Here is a 10,419-nt window from a genome sequence, read left to right on the forward strand (position 1 = left end):
GCATCCCCTCAGTTTCCAGTTCTTGGCCACCGCAAAAAGAGCCGCTATAAATATGTTTGTACATGTGGGTTTTTTCCCCATCTTTATGATCTCTTTGGGATACAGTAACTAGAAGTAATAGTCTCTTTCCTTCTAAGTTCAAAAGGAAAGGGTTTAGAGTATGATACAAAATTTATGTATTCTGGAAGATTATTAAAATAACAGATTCTCTTTCTATGTGTCTCTGTCTCTGTCTGTCTCTGTGTCTGTCTGTGTTTCTATCTATCTCTGCCTCTCTTTCTCTCCGTTTCCTGTTCCTTTCCCCTCTCTCTCCACTTCACCTCAGTCCCCCTCTTTCTCTCTTCCTCTCCACCATCTCTTTCTCTCTTTCCCTTTCTCCCTTTCTCTTTCTCTAATCAGCTCAACCCCACCTCACCTTGATCTAAGAAAACTGGTCTCTCCCATTGGATCTGGCTCGCCTTTCTCAATCTTGCTCTATGCATTCATAGTCAAACTCATGATCAGTGGTCATATAGTTTTAGTATCAGTTTCAAACAGTGTAGTAAAGTGAATGAATAATTAAAGGAATAAAGATTCTCAGATGCTGGCCAAGCCAGGAGAAGAAGAATAACATTCCTTCCCCTCCCTCCCCTGATATTTTCTCCTACTAGGTCAGAGGGGAAACAAGAAGTGGTCAGCAGGTAAACAATGGCTTCCCTACTCCAGTGATGAAGGAAGATGCTGTGGACTGGGTTTGGCTCCTCAGCAATCACTTCTGCCCAATGTACTCAATTCTTTGGCTCCCATCCCAGTCTATCTATGTCTTGTCCATGTCTAGTTACCCCATCATCTCTAGTCCTGGCTCAGTCTCAGTCTCCACTGTCTTCCTCTTGTATCTATTGGGCCAGTGATGGTAACCACACTTAAATGGTTCCCAATGGCATCATAGAGGGTGCTCTGTTCTAATCTTCCATCAGTCCCACCTGACCATCTAAACATCTCTGACTCCACTTGTTGAAGTTCCTTCAAGGTCAGAAAGCCATATAAACTTAGTGTATCCTAGGCAATTCCTGACTTCCCACGGGAAGACACTTCTGCTGACCAACTTCCCTAGAAAATAACTTTATGGGAAGGATAATCTGCACTGACACCTGAACTCTAGGCAGAAGGTAAGGTCCAGAAAAGTGATGTGACTTGGTCAAAATCACAGTCAGAAAAAGAACCCAGGTCTTGTGTTTCCACATTCAATGCTCTTTCTATGACTACCTGTGTGTACATGTCTAACTTTTTATAGTTTGCTAAGTCTTTTCTCAAACACTATCCCTTTAATCCTTGTCCTGTGAGGTGAGTAGGGCAGTAATCATTTCAGTTGAGATGACCTATAGTTCAGAGAAGGTAAAGACTTACTTCCTGAAGCTCATCTAGATGGTAGTTGGCAGAACTGGGCCTCAAACCTGGGCCTTTGAACTTCTGTTTCTGGTTTCTGCTCCTAGTTTTGCCCTCGGAGACCAAGCAGATTAGAGCTTCTTGTGTCTGGTCTTGGAAAAATAGAAGTAACCACAATGAATAGAAGTTGTATAGTAGAAAATTTAAACTTGAAATATGGAAAAACTTCCTAATGATTAGAGATGGATACAATAGTAGACTAGGTCTTAAATGCTAGGTGAAGGATCTGACATTTTTCCCCATAGACAGTAAAGAGAAGAGGGGAAAACCGAGATACAGAAAATTTAAAAGACATATCCAGTCTTGAGGGTAGGCACTCTTAGAGTCAGGATTGAACCCAGATCTTTGGAATCTAAACCTAGCACTCTTTCCATTATAACACTCCTCTCTTGGTTTCGAATCTACCCTTTCTAATTGTTAGGATTGAAAATAACTACCCAGTCCCAAGTGTTTGGAACTGGAAGGATATCACGAGTTCATAGAACATTTTTTATCTTTTCATTAAACTTTACAAATAAACTACAAAAGTGTTGGAAATAGATGCCTCAAGTTGACATTTTAAATCAAATCCACTTCTCAACTAGTCTGAATCTCTTGGCCCTGAAGAAAAGAAGGAGAAAAAAAGGCAATGTAAGAGGCTGATTTAATCATCTCTGAAGGGCAAGTATTGCTGAAGAGATCTGGAAAATTTATCTTTATTGACCCTGAAAGTCCTTTCATCTCTTTTCTTAAGGAAGACTCTTTCTTTCCTACTTATCAGACTTCCTAAATCTGGTGAACCCTACAGGAAATGGGTTATGAGATAGTGATTCTCCATAGGTGACATGAGTTATGGTATAGCTATATACTTCTGGCATTAAGCAAAAACCAAAAACTTTTAAATAGGTATTATGGAGCAATATTACCTTAACCTCTTGGAACTCATAGCTTCCTTCACAGCTCAGTTTAAATATTAGTAGGAAGTTAAGTCACTTTTCCAGTACCACAGAGTGATACATGTGAGAGGCAATGTTTGAACTCAGGTCTTCTTGGACCAGCCCACAATTCAATGATCCATGCTTATTTAAGGATATGCATATGTGGGCCATATCTCACCCATGGATTTGTTATTTTTGAAGGGGGGGTTGATTCTAATATGGAGGCTTAAGAATTTTTTGGCTTAGCCTCATTGAAATTGACAGAAATGTTGAAGCAACCATGCTACATGTTGTAGAGTAGAGTAGAGTAGAGAAAATACTATCAGTATTTTCAAGGACCTTCTGTGCAGATTTCTGCCTTGGTTTACTATATTCTACTGCAGGCTCTTTGAGCTGCATATATGTTTTTCAATAAAACTCACAAGTTTAGTATTTTTAACTATTTTTTTAATCCTACAAATATTTTTACTGCCTGCCATTTTTTTTCTCTTTTATAAAATCTCAATCTCCCTTTCCCCCACCTCTTGCCCCCAGAATATGCATGCACACACACACACACACACACACACACACACACACACATACACACACACACACAGAAAGAGAGAGATGATTTTTAATGGATAATTTTAATTTTTACATCACCTTTATTTCTCATCCTAAATCCATAGAATCATCAGTCATAATAAAGGATAAAAAATAAAGAAAAAGACACTTCAGTGGAACTAGTACATCAACCAAGTCTGATAGCATTACTCTGTCTCTAGTTGTCCTTCCATGTATACAGGGAGAGAAGTGAATTCTTCTATAACTTCTTTGCAATCAAGCTGAATCATGTAACATAATTAGTATTTATAAATTAAATGTTCTTTTCCATTTTTCTTTCTACTTCTATTTTACCATCATATGTGTTGTTTTTCTAGTTTTGTGTACTCTGCATCAGTTCACAGATGTCTTCACATGGGTCTCTGCATTCTGAATACTTATAGTGTCTTATGACAGAGCATTCCATTATATTCATTCACTTATTAGCCATTTCCCAACTGACAGATGTCTATTGCACCCTACTCCCCAACTACTACCAAAATGCACGAATATAAATATTTTGGAGCATATGATTCTTTTCCATTCTTTTTCCTCCTTGGGATATATAGCTAGCATCAAAACGTATAGGTCAATAGAAATCCATTAGTCATACTCAGAATAAATTCAAATTTTTTTGAAGTTTTTTTCAATAATACCCGGAAATTCTTTTTAAGACTGTTATCAGCTACATTTCACCCAATTTTTCCCGTAAACTTTGGGCAAGTCATTTTATCTTGCTGGGTTTTGGTTTTTGAGGGCATGACTGTGTACTGGGTTTTGCCCATACCCAATGCTTAGTAAACAAATACTGATTAAGTTGAATTCAATTCTGTTACATGAATAGATTGGTCTAAGAGAGCTCTGTATGGTACCTTCCAGCCCTACATTTCTACAGCTGTGGCTTATGAAATCACATCATTTTGACTGCCAACTTTTCTCCTTGTTATCTTTCTTCTCATAGGGATAGCTAGGTGATGCAGCAGATAATGTGCAAGGCCAGGAGTCAGGAAGACTCATCCTCCTGAATTCAAATCTGGCCTCAGACACTTACTAGTGTGACCCTAGGCAAGTCATTTCACCCTGTTTGCCTCAGTTTCTTCATCTATAAAATGAACTGGAGGAGGAAATGGCAAACCACTCTGATATCTTTGTCAAAAAAAACAAAAACAAACCTCCAAATGGGGTTACAAAGAATCAGAAACAACTGAAAATAACTGAACATATACATACATATATAAATACATATTCATATATACACATGCACATGTATATGTTTATACATGCCTATGACTACATATAGGAATATATAAACTATATACACATATGTATGTATATGTGCATATATACCTATATATATATTCATATATATGTGTGTGTGTGTGTGTGTGTGTGTGTGTGTGTGTTTCAGGAAGTTTGTTCAGTTTTCTCTTGTGTTGATCTATGCTACTCACTTTTGTGTTCACAGATGCTTTGGAAAGAGATTTCGACACTTAGCTGGCAACTCCATTCTATTGAGCCTTTAGTGATAGGTTAAAAACTCAGTGGTGACCTCTGCCTGTTTTTGATTCAGGTATTAGGTGAAATAGTTCTCTCTTAACTTGGGGCAAGCAACCATGCAGGGTCCATCAACACAACATCATTTATTTGAACTTTCTGCAGGAGTTTCATGAAGGAAATAGGCAGAGAAAATTGCTAAGTAAAAATACCTGGAGAAGATGTCAATTTTTCCCTCTGAGAGCTATAATGTCAAAGAGGCATAAAAGTTACAGATAGTAAAGAAAAGTCCAATAAAATAATACAAATAAATTGGACACTATTTGCTGAGTTAAAATACCATCAATGATGGCACCTGGAAGAGATCAAATGGAAAAATCAGTGCCATTTTTGCTATGAAAAAAATACATTATTGGAAAGTAAGAGAAAATAAATGTGCTCTGTAGTCTTCCATTTAGCCAGGGCAGTGTTTAGTATGATGTATGACCTTGAATTTTAGAGGCAAGAGCAAGGAAAGGTAAGAGATTCAGGTACACATGCATTCAAATTAGAGAATATTTTCAAAACACAGTGCCTAACACTGTACATAGTAGGTGCTTAATAAATGTTTCCTCCCTTTTGTTTCCTTCCTCTTCTATGCCCTCTACTCTGCTCCTCTACTAGTTATTTTCCTGTTCTCACTTTTATGAATTCTCTGAGTCATTTGATATCATTGACCACCTGCCTTCTTTCTTGATATTGCTTTTCCGTTGGCTTTTCCGACAACATTATTTCATGTTGCTTTTTGTTCTTCCATGACCATTCCTGTGACTCATTCAATAGTTGGTTCCTCATTGTTTTCAACTTCAAAAAACAAGGCAATCTCTAAGGTTCTGTTCCAAGAATAATGATAATTAACAGTTATACAGTATTTGAAGGTATAAATTGCTTTGAATATACTATCCCATTTTGAGCCCTTACAATAATGCTGTAAGTTAATACTAGCACACTCATTTTACAGATGAACTTCATTAGAGTTTAAATGAAGTTCCTATGATCATGCTATGAATAAGTGTCAAAGGCAGAATTAAAAATCAAGTGTCCCTGACTCCAAGTCCAGTATCCCTTCTATTACATAGCTTCTCTTCAGTCCTCTCTTCATGATTTCTCCCTTTGTGATCTCCTCTTCTCCCATGAATTCAGCTATCACCTCCATGCAGATGACTTCCAAATCATCTACAGTTCCACTCTAACTTCTTCCTAGAGTCCAGTCCCAGAATTCTAATTTCCTGTTGAACTTTTACATTTGGATATCTGACTGGTTTCTCAAATCCAGTGCATCTAAAGCTGAAATCTTATTCTGTATTATACATGTCCCTTCCCTGAATTGCTTTATTTCTGTATAGCCATCCCCCTAGCATCCCATGTTCATAATCTTAAATATTATAAAAATTCTGACTCTTCCACCTTTAATACCTTATGTATCCAATCACTTGCCAAGTCCTAACATTCCTCTCTCCACAATATCTCTTACAGCTGGCTCCTTCACTTGCAAGTCAGGATATCAGCCTCCTTTCATCACTGGTCCTGTTTGAGAAAGAAGGAGCCACTAGAGCCACTCTTGTTTATATCCTCATCTTTTCTTGATTGGATTAGTATTATAACCTCCTAAGTAGTCATTTAATCCTTCTCTTCTGTAATCTGTTCCTAACACCACACTGACCACACTACTCCTTTACTCAGATACCTGTGCTTCCTCATTGCCTAAAAATAAAGTGGCATGTATGGGGTGTTCATGAAGCACTAGCACTTCTGGTGTGAGGGCTTGCCAAGCCCTTTTTAGGGCTGCTCATCCACCTTGGGTGTCTACCTAATTTTCACCTTTGGCTCCAAGAAGTTGCAGCATGCCCAGTGGCTACATCCAGGTAAAACTGTCTCAGCATACATACTAAGACAGGTTGAGGGTGATTGACAGGACTCAGATCTATCGATGAGTTAGGGGAATGTCTACTCCAAGCACATGAAGACTTCCCCTGAAGGAATGGGTGGATGAGAACAATTTGTTCCAATGGCCATGAAAGAGGCTGAAGCAGGCACTGTGGAGCACTTAGACCTTGGTCAGACATTGAAAAGGCCAAGATCATCCACTGGGTCATCACCAGTTATCCTGACTTTTGTCTTACCTGCTGGACTTCAATAACTCTGGGAGAAAGAGTGAGGTTGATGACTTGGTTAACTCTGCCTTACTCAAATTCAGTTCACTCTGGAATCAAGACATTACCTATGATGTGACTGCTCCTCTTCTAAAATGAGGGATGAGCAAAAAAATAAAGTACAAGCTCTGGATGCTGACACTCAAGTAGAAGCTAGCTCCAATCTAGCTCCCTCCATAATCTAGAACCAGATTATCTGTTTGTCCTTTCTCTTACAGTTTTTCTTCATATGTTGCACATCCCCGGTAAACTAGATTACTATCCTACCCCAACCCTCTATATTTCTTGCATCCTTTCCCTTCTGTGTCCTTGCTTGAACTCCACAAACTATCTCCTGATTTCCCTACCCACACTTCAAGGTCCATGTCAGAGGCCACCTCCACTATGAAACCTCAGATTTCCAATAATAGTGGTTTTTTCTAAATATTTCTTTTCATTTGCCGTAACTTCTCATCTTCCATTATATCACAGTTATTTGTGTCCCTATTCTTCTCCCAACCAAAATATTGTAAACTTCCAAAGAATAGATCCAACCAACTAAGCAGTTTACTGGTTATAGTATTAGACTCATGGTCAGTAATACCTGAGTTCAATTCCTATCTCAGACTAGTTTATAACCTTGAGATAGTCATTTAACCTCTCTCAGCTTAAGTTTCATTATCTGTAAAAAATAAGGATAATGAAATACCCCCCAGAGTTGTTGTGAGGATCACCTGAGATAACATATAGTGTTTTGGAAATCTTAAAATGTTATATAAATAGTGGCTAAAATTATTACTATTTAACTCTTGACTTTGTATTTTCACCACATATATCTCTCAGGACCTTATACATAGTAAGTGCCTGATAAATGTTGTTGATTTCAGGTTGGAATTGAATGGTACCAGTCATCTTTGAGTGAAAACATCATGGAAAGCAAGGTGAATTGCTCAAGATAAACAAAATCCCAGGGGAAATATGGAGGCCATCAGCTCAGGATGAATGGCTCTCTGCTGTGATGTGTGGCTCATAATATTGCAGTCCACATTGGTCCCAGTGAAACCATCCATTTGACCCTCTCTTGATGCTATTTTGTATTCCCTGAGGACACAAGCAGAAGCACTGTAATATCCTGGTCCTATAACATTTTGACACCAAATGAAGTTATAACCAAAACCCAACTAAGAATTCAGACTCAAGGCAGACGGGTTCAAAAAAGTTCACAAATGCACAACAGAGTTTAACAAATACCACGGCAACAACCATAAAATATTCTAAGGGAGGGGAAGGGTGGTGTAGAAAGGGAGGAGGAAAAGAAGCAATCATTTGTTGAGACTCCTCTGAGTTAGGCCCTGCTCTTATCACTTAACAAGTGTTATCTCATTCTATCCTCACAATAGCCTTGGGAAGTAGATACTAAATGAGGAAACTGAGGCAGACAGAGATTCAAGGTCACACACAGAATTAAGCGTCTGAGGCTGGATTTGAACTCAGGTCTTACTGACTCCACATTGTAGGCAGCACTTTATTGTACCACAAATGGATGAGTGAATGGACTAACTGATGAAAAAGCACTTACTATGTATCAGGAATTGTGCTACGTGCTAGGGCTACAAATTCCTTCCCTCCCATTCTACTGTGGTGATACAATGCATATAAGGGGGAGGTGAAAAGAGATATGGTGGAGTCAATCGACATCCTTTCCCCAGAAGCAATGACATCATTGATATGATTACCGTTGGAGGGCAAGAGAGTAGGGCAAAAAGATGACAGAGAGCTGAATTGAAGGAATGAATAGTTGGATGGTATGTGAAGCTTGGTCCAAGGTCTAGACTGTGAGAGAGATGGCTGTTTCTATATATCTATATTACTATGGAGATACGGATGAAAATGTGGGTATAGATGTAACTACAGCTATAGACAGACAAAAGCAGAGAGATAGAGATGACATAGATAGAGATGATATAGGTGTATAGAGATAGATGTAGGTACATAAATATAGATATAGATAGGATGGGGCTTGTGCATTTGTGCTCGATGACTCTCCCACCAAGAAATATCATCCCAACATTGTCATTCTAGTTCTCAAACAGTCCACCCTAACAATAAAAACAGCAACACCAAAAATGACCTTTATGCATTTTATTCACATATTCCTATGAGATAGTAAGCAAGATTATTATTATCTCCATTTCAATGATGAGAAAACTGAGGCTCAGATGGGTGACCCTCTGTTCCAGGCTGTCTGACACCCAGTGAGTACATTGTTCCTCTCACTACATCATGCTTTCTTTCCTCTGACTTTCTACATAAGGCATGTTGGGAGAAGCTGGAGGAGGAGGGGAGACAAGAGGCAAGAGGCAGGTGAAGGGCTGTCTCTCATCTCTGAAGGCACAGGAGAGTGCTACAGCACAAAAATAGCCCAGGAATAAAGAGAACTCCTTGACAGGAAGGCTCATTAATGGCTAGGTTCAGTTTCAAGGATGATTGGAGATACTCCTCAGCTGAGAGTCTGGGAAAAAAGAAATCTAGTAGAATCTGTGTGGTATTAGTCACACAATCAGGAAGGTTGAAATGATTTCCCAAAGACCTAAGTTGGTTTCTATTTTATTCTATGAGAAAATAATCAAATATGAATGAATTATACTAATAGTTTTGAAAAATTAACAGATGCATAGATCTGAAGCTGAAAAGGACTACAGAGGCTATCTAGTCTAATCTCATTTTATGTATGTGGAAAGTAAGAGGGAGTTTGTTCAAGGTCACATTGATATTAAATGTCAGAAGCAGGACTTGAACTCGTATCCTCTGACTTTATAGACTGCTCTTTTCAGCATAGCACAATGTTGGTTTTCTAAGAAGAGGCCAAAACTGGAATTCCTAAACTGGTGATTGATGAACTTTAAACAAAATTGTTTGATAACTTTGTTTAGTTTTCCTTATAACACGATGTATTTTTTTTAATGCATTTAAGAACATTATTCTAAGGAGTCCATGAACTTCACCAGACTACCAAAGGGGATGATCACATGACCACCACCAACACCTATACACAGGATATTAAGAACCTTTGCCTTAAAGGAAGAGTCTCCTAAAGTAAATTTTTTATCAGGTTAAATGTAGAGACCATTAGAAACAGACATCTCATGAGTTAGCCATATAAGGCATAGAATATGGTCCGGATTACACAAACTCTGCTAGACCTAATCAGACCTAGGGATAAATTTAAGTTAAACTGTTCAAAATATTTTAAAATCATAAAGGAGAAGAGTCAATGATATTCCTTTACATTTTAAGTTATTTCTGTACATTGATAGATCTGGGTTTTAATCCTTATAGATGCTCCTTTCCCTGGATAGAGATAACAACCACTGTGTAAATGGGTTAATGAAAATCCATGAGGGGAGGGAAGGAAAGTTTACTAGGTGTCATAGTGATTAGAGAAGTCAGAAGGACCTGAGTTCCATTCTTCTGACACTTGACACGTACTAGCGGTATGACCCTGGGCAAGTCACTTAACCACGTTTATCTCAGGTTTCTCATCTATAAAATGAGCTGGAGAAGAAAATGGCAAACCACCCCAGTGTCTTTGCCATGGAAACCCAAAATGGGGTCGTGAAGAATTAGACACAACTAGAACTATTCAACAAGATTCAACTCCAAATCCAGTGTGGTTTCTACCTGATCACCTTTACAGTAAAACTCTCAGCTTCCTAGTTCTGCACATTATTCTTTTCTTAATATGGCCTAAAATTGAATTAGTTTTCTTGGCTGGTACCTCACCATAGATTTATTTTGAGCTTGGTGTTCACCAAATACTCCAGATC

At 38.3% G+C, this 10,419-nt stretch overlaps 1 long non-coding RNA gene across 1 annotated transcript in view; it reads left to right on the plus strand.

The window, feature by feature from the left end:
• The first annotated feature begins 984 nt into the window (after positions 1–984).
• The window catches only part of LOC140501715 (uncharacterized), a 77,777-nt gene continuing 68,342 nt past the window's right edge, over positions 985–10,419 (plus strand). Inside the window, exon 1 of the long non-coding RNA XR_011966332.1 lies at positions 985–1,148. This is a non-coding gene — a long non-coding RNA (uncharacterized lncRNA). The remainder of the gene's footprint in view (positions 1,149–10,419) is intronic.

Source organism: Notamacropus eugenii, chromosome 4, assembly GCF_028372415.1.
Source record: "Notamacropus eugenii isolate mMacEug1 chromosome 4, mMacEug1.pri_v2, whole genome shotgun sequence".
NCBI classification, from domain to species: domain Eukaryota; kingdom Metazoa; phylum Chordata; class Mammalia; order Diprotodontia; family Macropodidae; genus Notamacropus; species Notamacropus eugenii.